Source organism: Furipterus horrens, unplaced genomic scaffold (genome assembly GCF_987537825.1).
Source record: "Furipterus horrens unplaced genomic scaffold, mFurHor1.1.pri manual_scaffold_2, whole genome shotgun sequence".
NCBI lineage: Eukaryota > Metazoa > Chordata > Mammalia > Chiroptera > Furipteridae > Furipterus > Furipterus horrens.
The window spans coordinates 90,718,065-90,725,777 of NW_028327172.1; the positions used below are offsets into that span (position 1 = coordinate 90,718,065).

At 39.1% G+C, this 7,713-nt stretch overlaps 1 pseudogene; it reads right to left on the bottom strand.

Annotated features, from left to right (window-relative positions):
• Nucleotides 1-7,042, bottom strand: part of LOC150019080 (SNRPN upstream reading frame protein pseudogene) — a 78,949-nt pseudogene extending 71,907 nt beyond the window's left edge.
• Between the last annotated feature and the right edge of the window lie 671 nt (nucleotides 7,043-7,713).

Here is a 7,713-nt window from a genome sequence, read left to right on the forward strand (position 1 = left end):
ATAAAAAAGAGAAACCAGTTTTAAAGTGAAGCCCACAAACCACCTCAATCTTCACCAACCCAGCCATTTACTCCAGCCAAACCATTGAGTCTCAGGAGGCAGCGCTGCAGAGAGGATTAAGTCAGGCTTATGCGTACAATCACTCAGGTAATGTAGTCATAGGCTTATGTCCTTTGAAAACAGAAAACACATGTTAATTTATGTAACATAACCAACAAACAAGTCTCTAAATTTGTAAGATTGTCTTATTGGGAAGACATCCCGTTGCAAGGCACTTGACATTCTACTTGCCTGCAACTTGAATCTCTTTGGTGATATCACAGACATGGTTTAATTTTCAAGTGAAGCCATATTATAAATGAGAAGAAACTTTTAAGACGGTTAGCTGCCCTACTTTACAGTCTACTACTGATCATTGTGATTTTCCTTGAATAGTGATTTTTCTCCCTAAGATTACCCTCCTTGTCTTTAAAAGGACTACATTAAGTCCATTTTTAATTTATCCATTCATTTGCATAAACATAACAAGAGTAGCAAATGATCACTTATGATCTTTAGTTCTGCTTTGCTGGAACTTACCCAAGGAACATTTAGGGTGACCCTCAGTCTGCTCTTCAGGGCACAGAAGCTGGGCCACATACCTGGCATTCATCCTTGCCTGTACACACCTGTCCTTTCCAAGTCTTTCTGGTTTTCCATTGTGCCTTAAGGTCCCTTCTAGCCATCTTTCAGGAAAACAACCTTCGTTCCTTCCCTGGGGAGATTGCTGTGGACCGCACAACCAACCACGGTAGCAGGCCTTTTATCTCGTGGGCTTTTATTACCTTTGAAAGTCATTCCCAGTTCCTCAGGGCTTTTTGGTAACAACTTGAGCCCAAGTATGTTTCCTTTAGGCTTGACATTCCAGTCAAAGACTTGGTAAAAAAAAGGAACCTCTATTAACAACTGGTCTTATTAGGTCTATGCAAAGAAACTTAAGTCATTACTTGTTTAGAATGCCAAACTCTGGAGAGATCAAATAGGGAGAAAAATATACAACGTGAAGGAAAATCTTTGACCTAATATTCACTGAACTGGCATTTCCATTCTTCATATTTTCATTTTTCCCCCACTAAAAAAAATTTTTTTGTTTGTTTTTCCATTACAGTTTTCTCACTTTTTTACCCCTCTTGCTTCCCTGCACCCTGCCCCTCCCTTCCCCCACATTCAGTCCCCACTCAGTTGCCCATGTCCGTGGGTCATTTATACATGTTCTTTAACTTGACACTTCCCCTTCTTACCCCCTTCTCTCCCTCCCACCTCCCCCCTTGTTACTGTTAGTCTGCTTCTTGTTTACATAGCTCTGGTTCAATTTTGCTCATTTGTTTGTGTTGTTCATTAGTTTCCTGTAATAGGTGACAGCATAAGGTATTTTTCTTTCATTGCCTGGCTTATTTCACTAAGCATTATTCTCTCTAGTTCCATCCATGTTGTTGCAAATGGTAGAAGTTCCTTCTTTCTTTCTGCTACATAGAACTCCATTGTGTAAATGTACCACAGTTTTTTGATCCACTCATCTACAGATGGGCATTTAGGTTGTTTCCAGCACTTGGCTATTGTAAATAGTGCTGCTATGAACATTGGAGTGCATAGGTTCTTTTGAATTGGTGTTTCAGGATTTTTTGGATATAATCCTAGCAATGGAATTGCTGGTTCAAAAGGCAGTTCCATTTTTAGTTTCTTGAGGAAATTCCAAAATGTTTTCCATAGTGGCTGCACCAATCTGCATTCCCACCAGCAATGCACCAGGGTTCCTGTTTCTCCACACCCTCTCCAGCACAAGTTGTTTGTTAATTTGTTGATGATGGCCATTCTGACTGGTGTGAGGTGGTATCTCATTGTGGTTTTTATTTGCATCTCTCTGATGGCTAGTGATGTTGAGCATACTTTCATATATCTATGGGCCCTCTGTATGTCTTCTTTGGAGAAGTGTCTGTTCAGGTCCTTTGCCCATTTTTTAATTGGGTTGTCTGTCTTCTTGGTGTTGAGTCATATGAGTTCTTTATATATTTTGGAGATCAATCCCTTGTCTGAGATGTCATTGGCGAATATATTTTCCCATATGGTTGGTTTTCTTTTCATCTTGCTGATGTTTTCTTTAGCTGAGCAGAAACTTTTTAGTTTGATGTAGTCCCATTTGTTTATTCTTTCTTTTATTTCCCTTGTCTTAGGGGATATATCAGTGAAAAAGTTGCTACGTGGGATATCTGAAATTTTCCTGCCTATTTTTTCCTCTAGGACTTTTATGGTATCACGGCTTACATTTAAGTCTTTTATCCATTTTGAGTTTATTCTGGTGTATGGTGTAAGTTGGTGGTCTAATTTCATTTTTTTGCATGTCCCTGTTCAATTCTCCCAACACCGTTTGTTGAAGAGGCTCTTTTCAATCCATTTGATGTTCTTTCCCCTTTTGTCAAATATTAGTTGACCATATGAACCTGGGTTTATTTCTGGGTTCTCTATTCTGTTCCACTGATCTATATGTGTGTTCTTATGCCAGTACCAGACTGTTTTGATTACCGTGGCCTTGTAGTATAGTTTGATATCAGGTATTGTGATTCCTCCTACTCTGTTCTTCCTCAAAATTTCTGTGGCTATTCTGGCTCTTTTTTGATTCCATATAAATTTTTGAAATATTTGTTCTAGGTCTGTGAAATATGTTGCTGGTATTTTAATAGTGATTGCATTGAATCTATAAATTGCTTTGGGTAATATGGACATTTTAATGATGTTGATTCCTCCCATCCATGAGCATGGTATATGCTTCCATTTATTTGTATCTGCTTTAATTTCTTTCTTCAGTGTTATGTAGTTTTCTGAGTACAGGTCTTTTACTTCCTTGGTTAAGTTTATTCCTAGGTATTTTATTTTTCTTGTTGCTATGGTAAATTGAATTTTCTTTCAGTTTCTATCTCTGAGTTTTTATTGTTGGTGTATAAAAATGCCTTTGATTTCTTAATATTGACTTTGTATCCTGCTATTTTACCGAATTCACTTATTAGGTTGAGTAGTTTTTTTGTGGAGTCTATAGGGTTTTCTATGTACACTATCATGTCATCTGCAAATAATGACAGTTTTACTTCCTCTTTTCCAATTTGGATGCCTTTTATTTCTTTTTCTTGTCTGATTGCGGTGGCTAGAACTTCCAAGACTATGTTGAAAAGAAGTGGAGAGAGCGGACATCCTTGTCTTGTTCCTGATCTCAGGGGGAATGCTCTCAGTTTTTGCCCATTGAGTATGATGTTGGCTTCAGGTTTCTCATATATGGCCTTTATTATGTTGAGGTATGCTCCCTCTATTCCCATTTTGCTGAGAGTTTTTATCATAAATAGGTGTTTTACTTTATCAAATGCTTTTTCTGCATCTATTGATATGATCATGTGGTTTTTGTCTTTCATTTTGTTTATGTGGTGTATTACGTTTATTGATTTGCAAATATTAAACCATCCTTGCATCCCTGGGATGAATCCTACTTGATTGTGGTGTATGATCTTTCTAATGTGTTGTTGGATCGGGTTTGCCAATATTTTGTTGAGGATTTTAACATCTATGTTTATCAGCGATATTGGCCTGTAGTTTTCTTTCTTTGTTGTGTCTTGACCTGGTTTTGGAATTAGGGTTATACTGGCTTCATAGAATGAGTTTGGCAGTCTTCCCTCTTCTTGTATCTTTTGGAATAGTCTGAGGAGGATAGGAGTTAGTTCTTTCCTAAATGTTTTGTATAATTCACTTGTGAAGCCATTCGGTCCAGGGCTTTTGTGTGCTGGGAGTTTTTTGATTACTGCTTCAATTTCACTAGCTGTTATTGGTCTATTCAGACTTTCTGCTTCTTCTTGATTCAGTTTGGGAAGACTATAGGTTTCCAGGAATTTGTCCATTTCCTCTAGGTTGTCAAATTTCTTGCCATACAGTTGCTTGTAATAATTTCTTATAATCCTTTGTATTTCTGTAGTATCATTTGTGATTTCTCCTCTTTCGTTTCTAATTTTATTTATTTGGGTCCTCTCTCTTTTTTTCTTGATGAGCCTGGTTAAAGGGTTGTCAATTTTGTTTATCTTTTCAAAGAACCAGCTCCTACTTTTGTTGATCTTTTGAATTGTTAGTTTAGACTCTATGTCATTTAATTCTGCCCTGATCTTGATGATTTCCTTTCTTCTATTTGATCTGGGCTTTGCTTGTTGTTCTTCCTCTAGTTCTTGTAGCTGTGGGGTTAAATTTTTTATTAGAGATTCTTCTAGCTTTTTTAGGTAGGCCTGTATTGCTATGAACTTTCCTCTTAGGACTGCTTTCGCTGTATCCCATAGGTTTTGGGTTGTTGTGTGTTCATTATCATTAGTTTCTAGAAACTTTTTGATTTCTTCCTTGATGTCATTGTTAACTCATTCATTGTTTAATAGCATGTTATTCATTCTCCATGAGTTTGAATGTTTTTGAGTTTTTTCTTTGAGGTTGATTTCCAATTTTAAGCCATTGTGATCTGAGAAGATGCTTGATATAATTTCAATGTTCTTGAATTTGTTAAGGTTTGTTTTGTGTCCTACCATGTGGTCTATCTTTGAAAATGTTGCATGTGCACTTGAGAAGTATGTATATTTTGCTTCTTTGGGATGAAAACTTCTATATATATCGACTAAGTCCATTTGATCTAGAGTGTTGTTTAGTGCCTCAATATCTTTGGTGTTTCTTTGATTCGAAGATCTTTCCATTGTTGACAATGGGGTGTTAAAGTCCCCTACTATGAGTGTGTTATTGTCTATATCTTTCTTGGAGTCTTTCAAAATTTTCCTTATATATTTGGGTGCTCCTATGTTAGGTGCATATATATTTATAAGGGTTATATCTTCTTGATGGATTTTTCCCTTAAGTATTATGAAATGCCCTTCTTTGTCTCTTTTTATGGACTTTGCTGTGAAATCTGTTTTGTCTGATATAAGTATTGCTACCCCGACTTTTTTTTCATGTCCATTTGCTTGAAATACTTTTTTCCATCCCTTTACTTTCAGTCTGTGTAGATCTTTTGTTCTAAGGTGGTCTCTTGTAGACAGCATATATGTGGGTCATCCTTCTAATCCACTCAGCTACCCTATGTCTTTTAATTGGAGCGTTTAATCCATTTACATTTAAGGTTATTACTGATAAGTACTTATTCATCGTCATTTTTCCCCTTTGTACTCGTGTTCTTCTCTGTCTCTCTCTGTTTCTTTATCTTCTTAGAGCAGACCCTTTAGCATCTCTTGCATTGCTGGTTTGGTGGAGATGTATTCTTTTAGCCTTCTTTTGTCTTGGAAGCTCTTATTTCACCCTCCATTTTGAATGAGAGCTTTACTGGGTATAGTATCCTAGGTTGCAGACCTTTGTTTTTCATTGCTTGGAATATTTTTTTGCCATTCCCTTCTGGCTTGTAGTGTTTCTGCTGAGAAATCTGATGATAGCCTTATTGGAGCTCCCTTGTATGTTATTAGTTGTTTCTCTCTTGCTGCTTTTAGGATCCTCTCTTTGTCTTTGAATGTTGCCGTTTTAATTATGATGTGTCTTGAGGTGGGCCTGTTGGGGTTCATCTTCATTGGGACCCTCTGTGCTTCCAGGACTTGTGTGACTCTTTCTCTCCTCATGTGAGGGAAGTTTTCTGTCATTAGTTTTTCAAAGAGGTTTTCTCTCCCTTGCTCTTCTTCTTCTCCTTCTGGAATTTCTATGATACGGATATTATTACGTTTCATGTTGTCCTGCAGCTTTATTAGAACCTCTTCAGTCTTGTTCAGTCTTTTTTCATTTTGTTGCATTGTCTGGGAGTTTTTGTGTACGTTGTCCTCCAGCTCGCTGATCCGATCTTCTGCTTCCTCTAACCTGCTTTTAATTCCTTCTACTGTGTTCTTCAATTCAGAGATCGTATTCTTCATTTCCTCCTGGCTCTTATTGATAACTTCTATGTCCTTTTTGATGCTGGTATAATTCTCAGTAAGTTCCTTATGGTTCTTCTGGAGTTCACTGTAGTTTTTCTGGAGTTCTTTGTAGTTTCCGCTGAGCTCATTGAGCTTCTCCATAATCCATGTTTTGAATTCCATATCTGATAATTCGCTCTCCTCTATTTCATTTAGCACTCTTTCTGGGGATTCTACCTTTCCTTTTGATGGGAGGTTGTTTCTCTGTCTCCCCATTTTTGTGACTCCTATTGTTTGTTGGTGCTTCTTAGAATGATCTGCACTTCCTGGATCTGCCTCTGGTGGCATCAGATCATGTACCAGTCTGGCCCTAGGCAGCTTGTTGGAGACTTCCAGGGATCTACTGCTATTGTCTGTCTTCTTTAATTGTTAATCTATTCAATCTGTGATTAGCTGTCAGGCTTAAGACTGTGGGTGTAGCAGCTTAATTCCTGTAGGCAGGGCTTTTGCTTCCCCTCAGGCTGACGCCACTTGGAAGGGAATGGTCTGCCTGCAGTACTGGGGATGAGTCAGCACTGGGACCCAGTCGGCTGCTCCTGCAGTTCTCCCCTCAAAGCCACCGTGCCAAACTCTCCCCAAGTGTCTCCAGTCCTCTCTGCCTTCCCTCTGCTTGAGCCCAGGGTAAGTGGTGGCTGAAATATTTTCGTATGTGATCCACTTAACAGTTCTTTTTCTCCTGCTGTTTCTCTCCGGCTAGCAAGAAATCCTGTGGCTTTTCGCTTTTCACAGCTGATACTATTTTACTTTCCACTCTGTTGCTGTAGGCTGGGAAGCCCAGCTGGGGGTTTAGACCCTGCCCTTCTCAGGGGGAATCCTCTGCTGCTGAGCTGCTTCTCAGTCCCTTCAGCAGCCACCCGTGTGAGCCCAGCCAGCCCTTCCATGTCTCCGCACTCCCTACCGGTCAAGTTGTGATGTAGCGGCCTTTTCTGTCTCTCCGTGGTTATAAGACTTCTTTCCAGCTAGCGTTTGGTTGGTTATTCCAGATGATTTCTCCAAAATTAAGTTGTAAATCCAGACTGGACCTGGGAGGAGGTTAGTGTAGCTTCCACTTACTCCTCCGCCATCTTGGATCCCCCCCACACTTGATAGTTTTGTATGATCTTTTTAATGTGTTGCTAGGTCTGGTTTGCCAATATATTTTTTTTAATGTGTTTTGTTGATTACAGTGTTACATTTGTTCCAATTTCCCTTCCCTCTGCTCCCCTCCACCCGGTGGCCCCCCTCCCTCCCCTTTGTCCCCCCTTTTTAGTCCATTTCCATTGGTTGTACATATAGTTCTTCTCAACCTCTCTCTGTCTATTCCATTCCCTCCTACAATGTTTCTTAATTCTTATACCATCTCCCTCCCTCTCCCCCTTCCCCTTCCTTGCTGACCTCCCCCCAATATGCTCCCCATACCTATAGTTCTTTTTCCACTCTCATTGCCTATTTAGTTTGCCTTTGCTTCAATTCCCTAGCTTCTGTTGTTGTTCCTTGTGATGCAGTTTTCATTTTAGTGTTCATAGTTTTGATCCTCCTTTTTCTAAACCAGTCCTTTTAACATCTCATATAACAGTGGTTTGGATCTAATGAACTCTTTCAGTTTTATTTTGTCCTGGAGACACTTTCTCTGCCCTTCTATTTTGAATGACAACTTCGCTGGATAAAGTATTCGTGGTTGTAGGTTTTGGATTTTCATTGCTTTGAATATTTCTTGCCAGTCCCTTCTTGCCTGCAGGGTCTCCCTTGAGAAGTC